Genomic DNA, 22,087 nt, shown 5'->3' with positions numbered 1-22,087 from the left:
AAAACCCCAAAAGTTTGTTTTAAGCACTGAGGTTTTAAAAGACTTGGTAACTTAAAGCTTAGTTCCTAAAGTATATATTTTAATGTGTTTGGTACTTCTATGATGCTTAAAGAAATTTAGTTCCAAGGACCAGGAAAAATTACAAATGTTTAGTGGTCCACAATAAATATGAGGCATACATATCCATGCAAGTATATCTGCCAATACCCTGTTATAAATATAGAATGGAAGCAGATTTGGGACACCTAACAGTATTTTTGGGAACATCAAAGATACATGCATTTCCCTAAGAGCATTTCTAAATTTTTGTTGACTTTACAGGCATGCAAAATTATTTGCAGGACTTAGGTCAACAGCTTTTCTTATATGAATTACCAAACATTCAAGTTAGGAAAGTTAACTGGCTTTAATAGTGATTGTCCAAAAAGACCCAGATAGCCTCTAAACAAAGCGGTGTGGGTTTTTATTAGTTTTATTTTCCCACCTGTAAAATCTTAGAAGGTGGAAGAGTCAGGCATGTAATTAACTAAGCTTGAAATTTGTAAGGTGCTGCATGACTTCCTGAATTAGGTTGAGATCAATTCTTAAAAGTTTCTCACACTCCTGACAGTAGACATCTGCGTTATTTGAGGATGGAAACACTGCAACAACTGCAATCTTGTATTTCCATGACTTCCAGTCTGTTCTGTAAAAATGGGCAAAGGAATCTTATTTAGAACTTTGGTTCCTAAAATTTCAAACTCTTTTCTAAGGAAGAGAATCATTACTGTAAATTAATAGTAAGTAGTTTGATATATGAAATCATGCTTTGATTATATATGTCCGCAAAACATAAACTTGAAAAGTATCACAAATCAAGACCTAATAAAGTCATATAAATACTTTGACAGATAAGGAAGCGTTTGAACTGTGCTTATTTCATACAAATACCTTTCTGTGTAATCATTTTAAAGTAACAACCCTTCAAGACAAAACAAATAAACGATTACATTATATACAAGAGGTGCTTGTTACCCTGTTTTATAAGTATGAAACTATTCCTGAAATTAACTTTTTTTTCTTTTAACAGACTAAGTAGCCCATGCCGTCTGCATATTTTTGGCACTTGATATCTAGAAACTGACAGGGATGTTCACACCTTTTAGGCAGTTTTATAAGGAAATAATCTCTAGCCATCATTTAGAAACTCAAGAGGAAGCAGAAGAGGGTGGCCAGAAAGCTCCAGACAATCACCTTTACTTTAAATTTTCAAGAAAATCTTTCCTCTTTGATGCAGTTCTGGTACTTTTGCTGTTGCCCTTCAATTTGAATTCTAATTTTTCACAGTAAGGCTGGACTTTGAAGTAAGAAAGTATGATATTCACATGGATCAGAAGAATTTCAACTCATTTCCTACTCATCTGCTGTAAGATGTGTACATGGGTTTCCCACCCCACCCCTTGTAATTTCATACAGAAGTCTCTGGGTATATTTTGCTCACAGTCACTGCTCTAATTTTCAGTAACGCTTCCATCAGAACAGCCATCCATATATTCTTCAGGAAGGTAAAATAAACAATGTGCATGCATGGGCATGCAGGCTTTTTTTCTAGGCATTTCTAATCACAGAGGAACATAAAGCTTTTCTTCTACTATCATCTATGCAGATTGTCAGATTCCTAGCCACTATTAATCAAGATAATTCTATCAACTATTGCACCCCCAAATCTTCCAGATTTCTTGGCTGTCAAAGCGTTTTAATAGCAGTTTGGACTAAAGGTTCTCTGTTGCATCCTTAGCTTTTTTAAATTTTATTTTGTTTTTAATGTCTAGTATCAATAATGCATAACCTGTGATACTCCACAACCAGGTGCAGGTGAGGGTAAATGCAGATACCCCTTACACCACCATGCCATGGCAGAATGTGTGGGCCTGGGCAGGGAGCACAAAAGGGCTGTGGATTGGTGAGTGGTTGCTGCCATTGAGGCTGAGTGCATTTATTTGAGAGGTGATGAAAAAAACCAGTAATAGACACAGGTGAATCTACTCCCCACCCATGAAATTAATGGCATTTGTGGAGAATATCTGCAAGAAAAGTTGAGTTCCCTCCTAGTTAGGGGAGTTTCTCGACAAATTTAATGTCTTTTGCTCTCTGTGTTCACCACTTTCCTCCTGCAGTGTTTCAAATGTAATGGAAATAAAGGGTAAGTGAGCCAGTAGTGAAAGAAATTTCAAAATTATAAATTCTAGCTCTCTATTCTGTGTGGCTGCTATAATGGGAAAATATGAATACATGCGGTGAATCCAGTTTGCTTGGAGAAACAGCCTTTCTGACAGAAAAAAGACCCCCAAACCCCAAACTGGCTACAGAAATGTGTGTACAGTTTACCACCTGCAGGCTATTAGAATGGTTCAGACAACTGCAGCCAGCACAGGGTCACGCTTTGCTGAAGTTACTTTACCTAACGAATATTTAACTAAATGTACTCGTCTGTTTCACAGATTATTGTCTTTGTCAAAGAACAGTATTTTTGAAAAGAAAAGAAGACAGTTTGAGGCAAGCTAATGCTGGAATACCTGCATGTTAATTGAGTTTTTTTGATGGCAATATTAACCCAAACATTACTGCCTTTGGACAGGCAATATTAATAAATAAATACATAAATAAATAAAAAACCAAACAAACAAAAACTTGTTTATTAAAGATGAAATGATCTCAGGAAAAACCGCCCCTGTCTGTAGCTACAGCCAGAAGTTTATAGCTTATCCATTGCAGACCAGTTCTTTTGTTCTTTTTTCCTTTTTTTTTTTTTTCTTCTTCCCCTTTTTTCTCCTCCACTTTAGACTACAAGTAAATTCTGGTCACTCTCAATAATAAGAGAGTAGCCTAAAAGTATTATCAGAACAGTGACTAGATTTATAACTGCTGACAATTATCTGTATCGCTTTAAGTAGCAGTGAAGTTAAATGATACTGACATACAGCTACTTTCCATACAAGTTATTCTGATATCCACAGAAAGAAGTCAGTGCAAGTTAATTATTACTGCCTACCATACGACATCAAATCTAACTTATTAAATGTTGCAATGAGGAAAGTCACCTCAGGTAATCGTGAAGTGAGGAAACTTCCTTATTATTCCTTTAGTTGGCTCAAGAGGCTGTAAGTATCCACCCCTTTAAAAAATATAATCAGTTTATCATAAGTAAAATAATAAAATAATCAAGCAGCAAATTGCAGTGCCTGGCTTGTTTTATGAACTAGCGCTCCTCAGGAGTGAGATGGGGTTCTTTGCTGCACCGATACATGTGCCGGTGTGCTAAACCCACCCGCCGCAGCACCGATCGGCAAAGACACAAGGCCGGTGTCAATGTCGCTTGCAGGCGGCACCAGACCCGCCCCGCCCTGCAAAACTGCGGGCGGGGGGGGAATCCCCGGCGTGCCCTCGGGAAGGTGGGACCCCTCCCGGCGGGACCCCTCCCGCGGTTTAAGGGCAGCGGCGAGGCGCGCTGCGTCCCGGGGCCACCGGCGCCCAGCGCCCGTCCCGCAGCCCGGCGCAGCGCCCCGCTCGCTCGGCCGCCCCGGAGCGGACCCCGCCTAGCACCTCGGCTAGAGGCGAGAGTTATGTGTGAGCATTTTCTCCTTCACCCGTCCCCATCGACAGGCTTGCTGCTTTTATCTTTCTCTTTTTTTGTTTTGTTTTGTTTTGTTTAAAAAGAAAAAAACCAAAACCAATTCCAGAGGAAATAATAATTAAATTACAATATTTACATATTACAACATACGGCAATATTTTTTTAAAAAAAGTACGCTTACCATTCTGACTTCATAGTGCTTAGGAAAAAAGCACACACATCTCTCACACACACACACCCCCTTCCCACCCGCACATATTTATGCGTTTTCAAAACAGTTGTGCTAGGGGTCAAAGAGGGAAGGGGGGAGAGAATTGCCGGTGCTGTAAAGTACGTCTAGAAATCACCGTACCGAAGGAGGGCGAGCTAAGCAGCTCGGATCAAGGACGACCCCGCTCCCGCCCCTCCAGACCACGCAGGAAAAACAAGGGAGGAGGGTGGAGAGGCGAGGGTAGAGGGAGGGAGGGATCCATCCACGCTCCTATCCGACCGTAGGAAACGCCTGCCTTAGAAAAAAGGAAAAAAAAAAAAAAAAAAAAAAAAAAGTACAAGGAGGAGCCGCAGAAGCAGCAGGGCGAACCCCGGCGGCGCGCAGGCTGAGCCGCACTCGCTGCGGGGCCGCAGGGCGCGCCGGGTGCCGCGGGCCGGGTCCGCACCCTCGCCGGCAGCTTCCCCGCCCGCCGTCTGCCCGGGGCTCGCCCGCCCCCTCGGAGCCCAACGGCCCCGGTTATACCGGCAGATACTCCCCCCGTCTCACTTTACTCCATGCAACTGGTTTGGTGCACCCGCACCGCCAGCGGCACTCCTTCCCGCACCGCTGCCCAGGCGGGACTGCCCCCCCCCCCCCCCCCCCCCCAGCCTGGACAGTCCGTACCGCCCTCCGGGCACCCCCACTTTTGCCTACAGCTGCTGCTCTGCCTCAGCTCCTGCAGCTGGAGGTGGGGACGATACACCCCAGTTCAGTGTATCTCGTCCAAAATGTTTCTCCAGGAAGATGCTGCTTGTGCACATCGGGAAGCAGGGTTTCTTGTCAAATACCCTGTGGAGTATTGGCAGCCAGCTTGCACATCCACACATAAACTGTCATGTTTGCAACATACCCTGCTCTTGGCACATCCACCCTACACCGTTACTCCTTTCCCTCCTAGGGATTGGTGTCAACCTCTGTTGCAACCAGCCTTGTAGCCCATATGCCATGGAGCTATGGAGCCCGTGGCCTTAAACCCCTTTGGCTGCTGCCCTGTCTGCCCGCCCTGAAGGTCAGGTACTCACACTGCTGTCTCCTCCTCCTTCGCTCAGCAACTTCCCTTCATGCCCCTGGGCTGTCCACTGAAGACCTAAGCTCCTTGTAAATGGTCAGTGCCTGTCCTGGCACAATATTAAAGGACAGTCTGTGCCTATCAGCTGCATTTCTCTATGCCTGAGCTGGAGAGCAGAATAAACAAAAAAAAAAAATCTCAAATATTTTATTTCCAAAAACAATATACACAGAATGCATACTTTAAAAATAGCATTCTATTTTTTTATTATATTTTTTTATATCATAAAAATATATATAACAGGCTGACTATACAAAACCCATGTCTGAGAACCTGGGTATTGCACCCCAGTTTTGCCAGAGGTGAGAGCTGAGCTTAACATTTTCCCAGTAAGATATTACGGTAGCCTTTGTAGGAACCCATTTCTGTGGACAAAGACATGAAGGTTCATGTTTGGAGAAAGGCTCATTCCACCCATAGCCCACATGGAAATGTCACTCTGCTCTTGCACGAATACTCGTTTTGATACACGGTGCACAATGACCAGGGATGTTAGCTTGTCATTAAATGTTAGGAGGAACAAAGCCCTCAACAAAGTCCCTAAGCATTTGATGGTTGCCAAGTTGCTGTGTTCAGTGTTTGTATAGGGATGTGAGAAAGGAGAGGATGGTTCACAATGGAAGAAATTACCAAATTAAGAAAAAATAGAGGTTATGTTGAGCACTACTTCCCTTTTATTTTCTTATTAAGAAAGTTTATAGTAGACGTATTACTGGAGATTAGTGAAGAGTGGTGTTCCCCAGGAGTCTGTATTGGGACTGGTGTTGTTCAGCATCTTTGTTGGTGACATGGACAGTGGGATCAAGTGTACTCTCAGCAAGTTTGCTGACAACACTGAGCTGCATGGTGCAGTTGAAACGCTGGCGGGAAGGGATGGTATCCAGAGCGACCTTGACAAGCTGGAGAGGTGGGCCCATTAAACTTTATGAAGTTCACAAAGCCAAGTGCAAGGTCCTACATGTGGATCGGGGCAACCCCACTATCAATACTATCAACCGGTGGAGAATGAATTTGCAGCAGTCTTGAGGGAAACGTCTTGGGGGTGCTGGTGGATTAGAAGCTCAACATGACCTGGAAATGCATGCTTCAGCCCAGAAAACCAACCGTACCCTGGGCTGCATCAAAAGAAGCATGGCCAGCAGGTCAAGGGGGGTGATTCTCCCCCTCTACGCCACTCTTACGAGACCCTATCTGGAGTACTGTGTGCAGCTCTGGGCCCCCAGCATAAGAAGGATATGGACCTTTTGGATCGAGTCCAGAGGAGGGCCACAAGGATGATCCTCTGCAGCACCTCTCCTATGAAGACAGGTTGAGAGAGTTGGGGTTGTTCATCCTGGAGAAGAGAAGGCTCCAGGGAGACCATATAGGAGCCCTGCAGTGCCTTAAAGAGGCCTACAAGAAAGCTGGAGAGGGAGTTCTTACAAAAGCATGTAGTGATAGGACAGGGAGTAATGGTTTTAAACTGAAAGAGGGTACATTTAGATTAGCTGCTAGGAAGAAACTCTTTTCTCTGAGGGTGATGAAGCACTGGCACAGGCTGCTGAGAGAAGCTGTGGATGCCCCATCCCTGGCAGTGTCCAAGGCCAGGCTGGATGGGGCTCTGAGCAACCTAGTCTAGTGGAAGGTGTCCCTGCCCATGGCAAGGGGGTTGGAATGAGATGGTCTTTAAGATCCCTTCCAAATTAAACCATTCTAGGATTCTAGGATTCTGTGATTATGTGATATGTTTGCTCCAAAAGGCTGCCTATGCAAGAGTTTGTGGTACTTGCAAGGACAACAGATGCTTGGAAGCCATGTCCTTCTCTGCCTATTTCTTTATGTCCCTAATCCCTCTTCAGCTTTTATAAGCACTCTGCTTCATTGATGCTATGTCCTGTTAGGTGTTGAAGTCAAAGGAAAGATTACTATACCCTGCAGCGGGCATTGAATTGAATATAACTTATTTTCTTTCATCTGCCCTTAGATTATTCTATGTATTTCTATCCTGCTTTCTATGTTCATCCAGTTTGAAGTTACTGAAAACATTTGGGAAATTACTGAATTTCCTCAATATTGTCTGGAACTCAATTCATTGAGATCAGCATGATCGCATTTCTGAAAGAAAGTCCTTTACACCGACAAGATTTCTTTCTGTCCAAGAATTCAATGAATGAGAGAAAAATGTAATTAATATAGAATATTAGAGTAGATGGTAAAGATCACCCTTTTGTTGGCCTACAGATGTGTTGAGAAATGCATCTGAGAATAAACAATGATCAGATAGTATACCACCATGTTGATTACCATGTATCACTTTCTGACTGAGAGCTGTTTTGTTCTTCTTACTGGAGTTTGTTCTTGCTTATCTGCTGTTCTGGTGGAATTTATACCAGATTGCAGGTAGCTGAACCTGAGTGAAGTATGGATGTAAGGCTTCAGTTCTTGGGTTATTACAGCGTCTGAATATGAGACATTTCAAAACCCAAATTATTCTGATAAAACTATATCTCATGTTTGGATATCTGTCTTCACTGTTTCAGCAGATTTTATGCTCTCACAATCTGTGTTTTTAGGTTGATGTTATTTATGTAACATGTGACAGACAAATAACAGTTTTTCATTAGCTGCTAGGCAAATATCATGCCCTCAGATTTTAATCAGCCAGTGCAAATATCATTAGAATATAATCTGTTACATTCTTCTCATTATATTCTCTAGGATAATGGCTAATATTTTTCACTGCAGTTCATGTGTGTGAACTTATGTTTAGATATATCTTGCTGAGTATCTATTGGTTTCACATTTGAGTGTTTTATTATATTTACATCATTAAAAAAAAATTATGTAAACTTCATTGGTCAGTATGGATTTGGGTGAAAATATGCCTTCATTCTGGACTCTGGAAAGTGAATATTAATGAATTACAAATGTTTGACCTTGGATTTCTGCCAAGATGATATGGCTCAGGCTTTCTGCTCTTAGCACCTGTTGTGACTTTGGTCTAACATCCCCAGTGCAGCTGAAATGCCTCCTTAATTTATTCTGTGGTAGAAATGAATGGGAGTCTTCTAACTGAAAAGACAGGAGTTGGTTTGTTTCTTTCTATTTTTCATTTGGGATTCCGTATAAACAGTTTCCATTTTTCTCTTCTGCCCTGGGGCCTGGACATATTTAAGTACCATCTGGAACTAAGGGTCAGAATAAAGTGTGTAAATTTTGTCTATTAATAAAGTAATGTCTTCTTATTCTAAACACAGAAGTACTCAACCTTTAGCAGTAGGAGACACATTGTGCCATCAAACAGTACCACAGAGAGCCACAAAAACATCGCATTGTGGCATCTTTGTATCAATAGCTAATGGTGCATCAGCATTATTAGTCACCATAATATACTTACTCAGTTTAATGATACAGATGCAGAATCACTTATTTTCCACTCCTTCCATTCCAAGCCCAGTTGCAAAAGGCAGTGAGAGATTCACCTTACTTCATGTCCTGATGATGGTTAGCGAGATGCCATATTTCCTCTCAGTCCTCTCAGCAAAGGTATTTGGTTTCTTTCTGTTCTGGGATGTTATGACTGCTACTGTTGTGAACCTCCACTCCTTTAAAGTTAGCTATTCAAGGAAGCATAGGGGAAAAAATATGCCAGTGACTCTTTTACAGAAGGTTGTACCTATTTTCACATGGAAGCACCTGGGTAGGAAGTATGTTAACTTTCAATTTGGTCCCTCCAGCTGCTGCTCTGTCTCAGTCCTCCACAGCCACCCTTGCATGTTTGGCTTCAGTTAAGAAATAAAAAGGCCCCCACTAAATGTGAAAACATGGAACCAACATGAAAATGTAGTTTAAAAATCAACAGGGTATAAACTTAAAAATAACTTTTCAATCAGAAAATGAATAGACAGACTTAACAGTTGTGATAAGAGATCATCTAACTGATGGCTGGTAGAATGTCTGCACATCCAAATTGTGCACAATATGAGTGGTTGCATTATTTATTTGTTGCAACAATTAATAAGAAGCATGTGAATCTCACCACTACCTCTGAGAAATAGTTTTGCCTTTATTTCTCCCTTCCTTCCACTCCCCATCCGTTAGAAAAAAAGACCTTATCGGAATTCTTTTCATCTTAATGAGAAATATGTGTAGGATCACTCCTTTTTATCTAGTTGCATGGCAAAGAACTTCTTTCAGAAATTGCTGAAGCCACTCTGGAGGCTGGTCACCGAACAGAAATGGAAGTAGGCTCATTAGGAGGATTACAGTTAGGTAGGTGCATTAATGCATGTACAGTTATCACCAGGAGACTCTGTGGTTGCTGGAGGAAATTTACCCTTTCTCACACTAACTTGATGTAATCTTAGGGGGAACGTGTACTTCCATTATTTCCTTTTGAACAAGATAAACTTACAAACATTTCAATGAAAGATGGATTTTTGGAAGACAAGTCCTTGCCTTTAGGCAAAGAAAGATTTAAAGACAGACAAGTAGACTGACACATTTATATTGGTAACACAGTTCAAGTGATCTAATGTAAAACTATTTTTTACTTTCAAAGTGACTTTCACTCCAACATCTTTCAATTAATTCAATTCAGTGTTTTCTTGCGTTTTTATCATACATTTTGTAAATGGGTAAACTGAGTTGAAATCAATGAGAAATTCTATTTCTATTAGAACTAGAAGTCTTGTAATGAAAACCTGAAAATCTCAAAAAGGATTTCAGGTATTTTTACTATATATTTGTAAAATGTAGTGCAACAGGTCTTTACAGCTGTACTTCATTTTAAGCACAAATCCTTTTTTCCCTCCATGACAGGTCCTGTCACTGATTCAAATGGGTATTGGACATACTTAAAGGCTTCAGGAATATGCACAGAAAATAGAGAAAAAGCAAGAAACCAAACATACACAAAACCCAGTATTGGTACAGTTGTTAATTTATCTAGTAAATTGCATAGCAGAAGTTCCCACCAAAGGTAAGTACCAGGCCATATATGCAAAATTGTATGTATAAAAACCTTTCTATCTCACACATGTTTTACTACTATATGTAATAGTAATAAATGTTTAGAGGTCTTTGATCCAGCATCACAAAATATTACCCCTAGAATTAAAGTTTCCTAATATTCTTCAGAAAGCATTACTTTTCAATTAAATGTATTTAAATTTTTTATGATTAGTTAGTGGTTCAACTTAATTTGGTGATTTGTTTAGACAGAGGGCACTTTGCTAGAGCCAGGTTTTTGAACATACTGTACACTGACTGACCAGGCTTTTAAGGAGGGGGAAACTAAAAAGGGTGTAAAAGGATTGTATGGGCATATGTAGCTAATTTGCTGTGCAGGATGTTTTCATGTTAGAATAGGCATCCAGGCAGAGTCAGAAGAATGCATGTAATGCACTTCTGGTCATATGCCGCATGAAAATCTGTCTCAATATCCCTTCAGCTTTAGTTTCACTGTATCTTGATGGTTGGTGGCAGGAAGAGCTTGGTGAACTCATGGCCTCACAATCTGTTGGCAAAAGCCTGGCTGACTGTCACCAAGCCAAGATTTCCCTTTGCGTTTCAAATCACAATAAACTTGGTTTGTAAGCACAAGTGATTTCCTGCAGGAAATGTAGCACACAACAGGTGATGCTGGGTTCTGTGTGAGAGTAGCTGCTGCAGGACTTTACAGCCAAGCAAGGATGTGTCATGAGTAATCTGGTGAATGGTTACAAACTGTGAAGGATCAATAACAAGAGCTATTAATTCCCATTCTCACCTCAAGATTCTCACCTGCAGACCCAAAGTCTGTGATTATATTTAATACAAAAATCATATTTACAGGTAAAGCAGAAAGGAGGGAAAATAATTTTTTTTCCCTCTATGGACTATAAGAGCTTCCTAAGCCTGAATGTTTAACAAAACTCAGAAAGCACTCTTCACAGCACAAAAGTAGCTTAATTTAGAAGACAATGAGCTTGCCATGCTTACATAGGAGGTCCCATTCACTAACTTGTGCTTCTGTGCTAACATAAATAAATACTGTGCTGTTCCCTCTAGACCAAATTCTTCTTTTCCACCTCAGAACAACAGCTTAGAGATGCTTCAGCACTCTGGCTGCATGGCTTAGAATTCCTAAAATAAGGAATTTTTCTTTAGCCAGAATTTCTTTTTTTTTCCTTCTTCTTTCTTATAGCTAACAGATTTATTTTTTTTTTTTAAATAATTAATGGATACTCTGAATGATTTAGGTTGGGGAAGTGTAATGGAATTGATAACACAGAAATTCAAAATACAATTAAGTTTCCATTTTAAAAGCCACAGAGCTTTTGGGAGACTTTAGTATGAGCACCAAACTTTGTATGGATACTAAAAATGTAGTTTTCACTAGCCAATCCTTGGATATGGATTCTTTTTTTTAGCAGCTCTTGGTTTCTTATAATCACATTCTTTGAGCTGTTCTCATCCTTGTAAGGTTCACAAGCATCTGACCGAAATCATCATACACTCAGGGATGGCCAGAGCATCAGTGAGTCAAATGTCCAAGGAAACATAAGAATGCAGAAATAGGGTAAGACTTAGTTTTATTGTGATCATTGCATCATATATGGATTATTGCATGAAATCACTACTATCCTGCAAATTTTCCCCTCCCATACACATCTTGGATAGACAATCACTCATTATCTTTGTATGACTCTAGGTGAGATTTGTGAAAACCAGAACCACTGTGGGTATTACTGTGCAGTGACTTGTGAGGACAGCTGCACTCCTGCTGCCATTTGAATTGCTACCAGTTCTAACCACATCTCCCACTTCAGATGTGTAAAAGGCCTTCAAAATAAAAGAGGTATGCAAAAACCTTACTCAAGGAAAACATTTATGTGCATATTTATTAAGACAAATGGAACAAAATATATCTTCAAGCTTCCCTAAACTAACGATGCAACTGAAAACTTTCATATATGTTTAGTAAAACCAAAGTAAAAGGCAACCACCTTTCTTTAACTAGCATTTTTTTGGGTTACATGTTTATTCAGTATGCCACAAGGTTGCCTTGTAAGTGGGTGGCAAAATTAAGTTATTATCTTTACAAACATGCAAGATGAATGGTGTATTGAAAACATTCTGGCTATTGAAAACAACCCACCAAACATGGCAGTGACAACTGAACTAGTGTTGGAATGGAAACAATAGATCATTATAACAGGATTGAAATATTAAGTATTGTTCCAGGACTAACAGAATTAAAAAGGAAAGAGTAGTGGGAAGTAAAAGGAAAGAGAAGGTGAAACCAATAACTATCAAACAATAGCTAATTTCAGCTGTGCAAGTCATATATTACAGAAAAATTATACATTCTTGGCTTTTCCAAAATGGACATTATTGTAGTGGGTTTGCATGGCAACGTTTTGGTAGTAAGTGGGCTGCAGGGGCAGATTCTGTGAGAAGCTGCTAGAAGCTGCCCCGTGTCTGATGCAGCCAGTGCCAGATGGCTCCAGGATGGGCCTGCCACAGGCCAAGGCTGAGCCCGTCAGCCGGTGGTGGCAGCGCCTCTGGGCTGGCGTACTTAAGAAGAGGGGGAAAAAAGCAAAATGTGCACAACAAAACTGCAGCACAAGAAAGGAGCGAGACTACGTGAGCGCAGCCGCCCTGCAGGCACCCGGGGCAGGGCAGGGCAGGGGGGGCTCCGGGCGCCGGAGCAGAGGTTCCCCCCCAGCCCGTGGGGAAGCCCCCGGTGAGACGGGCTGTGCCCCCAGCCCCTGGAGCCCACGGGGAGCAGCCCCCCCCCCGCAGCCCGGGCAGGGCCCCACGCCGGGGCAGGGGGACGCCCCGAGGGGGCTGTGACCCGCGGGCAGCCCGCGCTGGGGCAGCTCCGGGCAGGGCCTGTGGCCCCGCGGGGACCCGGGCTGGAGCCGGCTGGGCCGGGGGGGCTGCGCCCCGCGGGGGGGCTCACGCTGGGGCAGCTCACGGAGAGCTGCGGCCCCTGGGAAGGCCCCGTGCTGGAGAAGCTCACGGAGGGACCCCGGAGTGGAGCAGGGGCGGTGTGAGGAGCCTCCCCCGGGGCGGCAGCAGCGGCGGGGACAGCGTGTGAGGGACTGACCGCAGCCCCGCTCCCGGCCCCGGCGCCGCTCGCGGGGGGAGGAGAAAACTGGGAGCGCAGCTGAGCCTGGGCAGAAGGGAGGGGTGGGGGGAGGGCGTTTTCAAGATCTGGTTGTATTTCTTATTACCCTACTGTGATTTGAATGGTAATTAAATTAATTTTCCCCAGCTGAGTCTGTTTTGCCCATGACGGTAACTGCTGAGTCCTTATCTCGATCCACCAGCCTTTTGCTGTATTTCCTCCCCTGGGTCCACCTGAGGAAGGCAGCGATAGAGCGGCTTTGCAGGGTTCCTGGTGTCCAGCCATGGTCAACCCACCGTAATTATATAGGCAATTTGAAACTCTGTCTTCCCAATAAATTTTATATGATCAGTTTCTTCACTGGACAAATTTTGCATAACTTATGAATGATTATGGCTCTCAGTAAGAATAATGTTACATGATACATGTAAGATTTTCCAATTTTGTCAACATTCTGGCAGTGCTACATGGAAGTAACATCTGTTCTTTCTGATGGATAGTTATTTTAAAATTCACCATTTCAACTCCCAACCATTTGAGAAAATGTAAGAAATTCCATTTTCTAACTGGAATTAAAATAAATATTTTTTTCAATTAAAAAAAATATAAATCAAATAAGCTGTTGCTGGTGGCTTTGAGATCCCAGTAGTGATGCTGGGAGCCTCCACATGGGTTAGGACTATAAACATGTGTGTGCAAAACAGAAGACTAGGAGCTTTGTTTCTTTAAGAACGTGCTCTAAGCAAGTATTTTGCAAGAGCTGGATAATATAACAGAAACTGTTCACAAATCTCGAGACAGGAACTTAATTGGTAAAAAAGGTGGACTCAAAGTGCAATAAAGGCTGTTTTTCAGGACTGAGGTGGTGTTATTTGTTCTTTACTTTTTTTTTTCTTTCTTCTTTTTCTATGTAATTTTAAAGTGCCTACTAGGTTTGCTGCAATAATACTTCATGTTAGAATTTTCTTTTGATATAAATGATATGCAAATAATAACAGAATAATTTTATTCCCTTCTCTACTGACCATGATTCTGCTGTCTCCTGGGCAAGAGACATTACTGTGATTTCACCTTGTGGGGAAGTATGTACAGGAGAGTTTCTTCCATTTCTGCTGAGTAATCCAAATCCCTCATTCTGCTCTGTTTTGCCAAAGGCAAATTAAAAGATTGATCTAGTGACAGAATTAGCTAGTTTTAGCTAATAGAGAAATATTTATTAGAATATAGAATAGGTGTAGAATAGCCAGTTTAGCTAGTGACAGAATCCCTGGTTTGTATCTGTTGTTGCAGGAACTCAGCCTTAATGGTGTTCAGTTCTTGAGAGTCTGAATATCTGAATATTTCTTCAGTCAGATTAAGTTGGAGTATAATGGATGACACAAATGCATTTTGTCAGGACACCTGAGAATATGATTTAAAGAGATGGTCTCAGCTAAAAGAAGACATGAAATCAGGAAAAAAAAGCCCCCACAAATGTTTCAGAAGGAAGCACACTAAATGTCCCTCAGCAGTAAAATATCTTGATGGCTTTAGCGTACCTTAACTATCACGGTACTACCAGTCAATTTTTTCATGATCTTCTACTTCAGATTCTACTGAATGTATGTTCTGCTTTTCCAGATCGGTTCATATGATTGCTTGTGTATGTAATGATATAATGTCACATTGGCTAAATAGTATTTGATATATTCTTCCTCTACATATTTGGAATGTAGATAATAAAAATTGCTTAATTTGTTACAAGTTTGCAAAAAACAGCCAATATCAGAAATTATTTCATAATTTAGTATCAAGAAGAATGGAAGGATGCAGGCTGAATTTTAGAATTGCTGTATTCTCATAATCCTCTTCTCCAGTTCTGCTTAGAACTTCATATAATGAAACAGAACAGGATAAATGCATGAGTTCTACATGAGTAAGTAGCACATTACAAAATTGTTTTTGATGTTCTGTGTAGAATAGACACGCATAGGACAAGTTGTGTAATGGGTCACTTCCTCAGAATTTTTTCTTCTCTTCCTTAGCAAAGCCCCAGTTGTCGCGCGTGTTTAAAGTATACTGCAGGGAATACCTGTTCACACTGAGCACAGTTCGAATAGGTGGTTTTGAGTGTGCTGTTCAAGGTTTATCTTTCTTTTATTACTGTGAAGAGAGTCTTCATAATTGCGCTTAAGATGGTTTCCTACATCCTACAGGTTCCTGCTTATTTATGATTTCTTTTGAATATGCATGCATTTTGTAAATGAAAATCACATGAATTTATGTCAGAGCACCCTGGTGAAGAAAAAAAATAAATTTGGTGTTTTTTTTCTGCAGTAAGCATGAAGTCTTTCAGTAAGTATTTTCTCTTCCGTTGTCTTCAGCACTCCATCACTTCAGCTGGTGCTTTTTATACTTTCTCCTGCATTGGAATAGAGGTTGAAGCAGTACAATGGTCCTAGTCCATCTACTTTTCAATAAAGTTGTGTTGGATTACAAATAAACCTGAATCAATCTTATTTAAATCACTTATGTCACTTTATGTATTCTGAAGATAAAATATTATTATTCAGTTTAAGAAACAATGGTTTCCTTCTTCAGGTTTGAGCAAATACACTGTGAACAACTGTTGCCTTTTGATTTCTATAGTGGTATTTATTTCCTGGGGGCAACAAACCTTAACTCAACCTTACACAAAGGGCCCAACATAAATTTAGATTTTATCCCTGTGGCTATACAAAATCTGCTAGTGCAGAGATGTGATTACAGCTCAGTGGTTCACTTCGTCTTCTGTCATTTGATGCTGCAAAATGGGTGGTGCGGACAATGTAAGGAATGAATCAGCTGCCACTTTTGCTGACTTCGTCAAGGACAGTAATTCCTAAGAAATTTTTTCTGTGACGTTTTGGTCATAATTTGCCAAAGGCTGGGAGATTAAGGACATAGAGGGTTAAAGTGTAGTGTGTATTTACCTCTGTATTTACCTGTATTGATTGTGCATTTTAGTAGATTTATGACTGCTTTTAAATGAAGGGTCTTAATCTACTAAAGCCATTCAGAGCTTCTCCTGTAACAAACAGATCTGAACAGCTCAAAATGGCTAAATTAAGGGCCATATCTGTGTTTACAACTAACTTTAATCAAGAAGACTCATGCATTCTGAAATTCCTGTTTCTCCACTCTCATTATTGTGTTAATATTAACTGTTAGTGACTAACCCAGCAGTATCTTTGTAAGTTCTGGGCTTTTGGAGAACATCCTATGGTGTATTTAAAAAATAGAGTTTTTAGTATCGCTAAAAGGTAAAGGTTTTGGAGTCCCTGTAGGAGAAGGAGAACTCTGAATAGTAACAGAGATAGGGACTTTATGTTCCTTAGTCTTTCATTATGTTCTGCATTCTGTTTTATTTTTAAATAAAGTTTGCATGGTATACGTGCCATGTTCTACCAAAACAGTCAGATAGTTAGCAGACTGCAGCATCTGCAAGTTGGCAGATGTCAACTTGTTTGCCCCAGTTTTATTCTGCCCACTGTTTATATTTTGGCTAGTACATTGTTGCCGCCACCCAAGCTGGCGGTGGTAATTCAAAACAGCTACTAAAAAGCATATTTATTTACATGTGCCTGAATTTACATTGTGCCATAGTTAAAGTTGGCAAAAAACCTCTTTGTCAATTCAAAACTCCATGCTTATTTGAAAATGATTGTAGAAATGTTCCCTTTGGAGACAGACGATTTTATGTACCGCTTTCTACATAAGATTTAGTGTCGCCTTTGTCTTAGTTACAGCCTTGTGAGTTTGTACAACTTTAAGTACACCAATAGGCTGTATTTTTTGATAAGTATAGATTGAGTTATATTTAATGTGAAAATCATTAGCATAGGGAAAAAAAGGATTCAATTTAAAACTGTATCCTCACCATATATTATACTAGTAAAACACTTCTGGTAATATATCCCTGTTTCAAAGTTATTTAAAAAGTCAGATGTTACATCCTGGAAGCAGAACACAACAGGCTAAGTGTGAATAATAGAACATACCTGCAATCTCCCTTAACACAGCTGAAGAGATGCCAAAAAACCTTTGCTGACTATAGGAAATATCCTCTGGTTATCATTGTATTATGGAAGACTGCAATATAATTGCATGGAAATCCTGCCAACATTATTTGTTAGTCCTACTTCTTTCTCAGAGCCTCAGAAAGATGCACTTTTTCACAAATTAAGTATCGCAGTGCACCAGAGAGACACAGTATTTTGTTCACTTTGAAACTGTGAAATACCCGGTGTGTTAGGCCCCCATTTTTGATCTCTCCTTTCATTTTTGTCCTCTCTTTTGTTTATTTTTCAGGCTTAAAGCTTATAGGTCATCACTTCTCCAAAGCACTGAACACTTGCAGACTCTGTAGGTCTATATGACCTTTGAAAGCCAGACTCTAAACCCACTTACTTTAAACCACTGCAGTGGCTGCTTCTAAAAATTTGATTTTACATGACTTTCCAGACCTAATCTTTTATTCATACAACTGATATAAACTGTACTTTTGCAGCTTGCATCTCAGAAATGTTCAGAATTGCCATGACTCTGCTCCTCACCCAAAATGGAAATTTTAACACTGACCTCCTATGGAACTGAGCTTGTAGTAACTCTTTTCAGGCCACTTCCTGATGCAACTTGCTTTTAGATTAATCCTAAAGCTGTAAAATATGTCTGTCTACTTACAGAGCCAGTTAGTACTTTGAAATACTTACGCTGTTATAACGTGTTACACAAACTCTGATGTCTGATATGCTGTTAAATCAAGTATTTAACAGGGAGACTTCAAAGCTGAACCTCAAGTAACCAAAGTTTGCTTATGCCACTAAACTAATACTGAATGTCAGTTGAAATTGCTGAAGTAATATGATACATTGAAGAGGGGCACAGCTCTGATGTGTATCCATCTTGAAAACATGATCTGTTTTACCACTTGCCCTTGGGAGATACCTCTGAAGGGCCAAGGGTCCAGGAAGGCTGCACACTCTTCAGAAAGGTAGTCTTAAAAGGTGCAGGATCAGGCCATCCCCATGTGCTGAAAGACGAGCATGCAGGGAAGAAGACCAGCCTGGCTGAACAGAGAGCTCTGGCTGAAACCTGGGGACAGAAGGAGAGTTTACCACCTTTGGAAGAAGGGGCAGGCAGCTCTGGAGGACAGTAAGGAAGTCACAAGGCAGTGCAGGGTAAAGATTAGGAAGGCAAAAAGCCCAGCTAGAGCTCAGGCTGGCCACTGCCATAAAAGATAACAAAAAATGTATTTACAAATACATTAGAAACAAAAGGAGGGCCAAGGAAAATTTGCATCTTTCATTGAATGCAGCAGGGAACATTGCTGCAAAGTATGAGGAAAAGGCTGAGGTACTTTAATCCTTTCTTTACTTTAGTCCTTAATAGCAAGACCAGCTTCCCTCTGGGCACTCAGCCCCCTGAGCTGGAACACAGGGACAAGGTGGAGCAGCATGAAGTCCCCACAGCCCAGGAGGAAGCAGTTAGTGACCTGCTGCTCCACTTAGACACACACAGGTCTGTGGGGCTGGGTGGGATCCACCTGAGGGTACTGAGGGAGCCAGCAGAGGAGCTCACCAAGCCTCTCTCCATCGTTTATCAGCAGCCCTGGCTAACCAGGGAGGTCCCAGCAGGCTGGAGGTCAGCCAGTGTGGTGCCCATCCACAAGAAGGGCAGGAAGGAGGATCTGGGGAACCACAGGCCTGTCAGCCTGACCTCGGTGCTGGGGAAGGTTATGGAGCAGATCATCCTGAGTGCCATCATGTGGCATGTGCAGGACAACCAGGGGATCAGCCCAGCCAGCATGGGGTTATGAAAGGCAGGTCCTGCTTGACAAACCTGATCTCCTTCTATGACAACGTGACCTGCCTAGTGGATGAGGGAAAGGCTGTGGGTGTTGTCTACCTGGACCTCATTAAAGCCTTTGACACTGTCTCCCATAGCATTCTCCTGGAGACACTGGCTGCTCAGGGCTTGGGGTGGGTATGCTCTATTCTGGGTTAAAAGATGGCTGGATGGCCAAGCCCAAAGGTGGTGGTGAATGCAGTCACATCCTGCTGGTGACTGGGCACAGGTGGTGTTCCCAAGGTTCAGAACTGGCCCCAGTCCTGTTTAATACCTTTATCAATGATCTGGATGAGGGGATCGAGTGCACCCTCAGTCAGTTTGCAGATGACACCAAGCTGGGGGGAGTGCTGACCTGCCTGAGGGCAGGAGGCTCTGCAGAGGGACCTGGGCAGGCTGGAGCGATGGGCCCAGGCCAGTGGTGTGAGGGTCAGCAGGGCTCAGTGCCGGGTCCTGCCCTTGGGTCACACCAGCCCCACGCAGCGCTACAGGCTGGGGCAGAGCGGCTGGAAAGGGCCTGGTGGGAAAGGGCCTGGGGGTGCTGGGTGACGGCCGGCTGGGCAGGAGCCAGCAGTGTGCCCAGGGGGCCCAGGCGGCCAGCAGCACCCTGGCTGGTGTCCCCAGCAGGGTGGCCAGCAGGACCAGGGCAGTGACCGTCCCCCTGCACTGGGCACTGCTGAGGCCGCCCCTCGAACCCTGCGTTCAGGTCTGGGCCCCTCTCTGCAAGAGGGACGTTGACGTGCTGGAGCGTGTTCAGAGAAGGACCAGAAAATTGGTGAAGGGTCTGGAATATGAGTCGTATGAGGAACAGCTGAGAGAACTGGGGTTGTTTAGTCTGGAGGAGAGGAATCTCAGGGGGGATCTTCTTGCTCTCTACAGCTACCTGACAGGAGGCTGTAGGCAGGTGGCGGTCAGTCTCTTCTCCCAGATAACAAGCAATAAGACAATAGGAAATGTCCTCAAGTTACACCAAGGGAGTTTGAGATTGGGTATTAGGAAAACTTTCTTCACTGAAAGGGTGGTGAAGCATTGGAACAGGCTGCCCAGGGAGGTGCTGGAGTCACCATCCCTGAAGATGTTCAAGATACCTGTAGATGTGGTGCTTAGGGACATGGTTTAGTGGTGGATTTGGCAGTGCTGGGTTAATGGTTGGGCATGATGATCTCAACTATCTTTTCCAACCTAAATAATTCTATATTTCTGTGACTCCATGATTATCTTGTGTTCACATTCATGGTTGAAGCTAGAGTACTGGTCAGCTGGATACGTTAAACATAGCAGAACATATGATGGCTACTCTGAAAATTTTGCAGCCTTTTTGAAATCAAGACATAGTGTATCAAACCATAAGTTGCAGGGACATAAAAGGGATTTGGGGAAAATAATAAAATCTAAAGTTTCATAGGGGTGACAAGATGACAGATGTAAAGTTCATAGAAGTGAATCACCACTGCTTTCCTCAGGTGTTGGGATACGATCCACTTCTTCGACTTTTTAGATACCACTATCAAGTGACCATTTTTACTGTTTAAAAATATTTTAATACAAGTATAGCTCTTCAAGCTGTTATCATTCCTCATGCTTTCCCACAATGATAAAAAAAGAGGACCCTCATTTTTGTTACTATTTTAATACTTTGTCTTTGTATGTGAATACCCACCGGCTCACATCATAAGGTTAAGACTGTGGGGTTCACAGCTCTGTAATCAGAAAACACCAAGGGCACTCGCCCCCGCATTTCTCTTCAAAAAACACCTTAAAATGAAAATGGTCCACCTTTCTCAAAGGCGCCCAGTACGGGTGGCTGCCCTGCATGTCAGTGGCTGCTCTATCCCATAACTTTCATCTCTTCTTACCTCCAGCCCTTCCCTGCATTCTCTCTCCACATCAGGACCCGGTTTTCCAATGCACTGAGGGTTATCTGTTTTCCTTCAGTTGATGGTCAATCCCTTATAGTTTTCTGCATAAAAGTGATTTTTTATCACTTGAAAAAGAACTCCATTTCTGTGGTGGTTGATGTTCAGAATGCCGGCTCAGGAAATCTGAGAAATTTGCTCTTCTGGTCACATAATCTGCTGAAGTAGTCTGTTCATTTGCTTTTCTACAGCTATGTATTTCTGTGGGTTTTATTAAATAAACGTAGACCAAAGGATTTCAGTTTTATTTCAATGTAGTCTTTCCTATTCAGGAAAAAAACAACAAACAACCAAACACAAAACCCCTGTGAAAACTCTTGCTGCAAGAAAAAGAAGACAATATTTCAAGAATGCATAAGGAGTGTTTAGAAACACCATTTTTTAAATGAAGGAGTTGGCCTCTCAGATAGTCAGTAAGAGTAAAGGCCAGCAGTGGTTATTATTTTTAATGGTAATCAAAATCAGCAAGAGTTTCTGATGAGAGGATGAAATATTTAAATACCTATTATTTGTCCCCAGTCATACCATATCTGCCTGGGTGATAATTCTAGTTCCCGGAGAGGTGGCTGCTGAATGAATATGTTTTAAATAAAAATAAAATAAGGCACCTTTCATTCAATCAGTTGCTTTTCATATAAAATTTTCCTGTTCTGGCTAAGGCTCTCAGCATGAGATTTGGCAGATTCTGTCTGCAAAACTGTTGAACAGTACCATGAACACTGACGTGTCCTTGGCCAGGGCAGAACAGAGCAGAATCCCAACCAGAATCCAGAACTTTCACCCTCTGAGGTTTTGGGATTTTAGATCTAAATGCCTCATCACTGTACAGCAAAACCTAATTTCTTTGCTGAGACCAACTGTATATGTTGGGGTTGCTTTTCTCAAACAATTTTTTTGCCAGTTTTACTGTGGAAAAAAGTTCCTTTGACAGCTTTAGGACTTTGGCTTTGTTTTCATCATATATCCATCATGTCAGTGCATTAAGGTGAATGAAGAATGTTTGTTTATCATTTCAAAAAAAAAAAAAGGAAAAAAAAATTGTGTTCCACTTCAAGGAAAAATCCCCAACTTTTAAAATTCTGCATTTGTCTCCCTATCTTGGGGGTACACCCTGAAGAACAATCAGTCTAAGGAACTGCCCATTTTCCTAGACCCTCTGGTTGCTGACAGTCTCCCAGGCAGTTTGCTGCAGTGTCAAACTTCTGTGATTTCCAATATAATGTTTTAAATTGGTATGATCTCAGCATTTTTATTTCTGCAGATTGGTAAATAACTGAAA

Source organism: Falco punctatus, assembly GCF_963210335.1.
Source record: "Falco punctatus genome assembly, chromosome: Z".
Lineage (NCBI taxonomy): Eukaryota > Metazoa > Chordata > Aves > Falconiformes > Falconidae > Falco > Falco punctatus.
The sequence above is the reverse complement of the archived record's forward strand: the minus strand, read 5'-3'. Positions refer to the sequence as shown.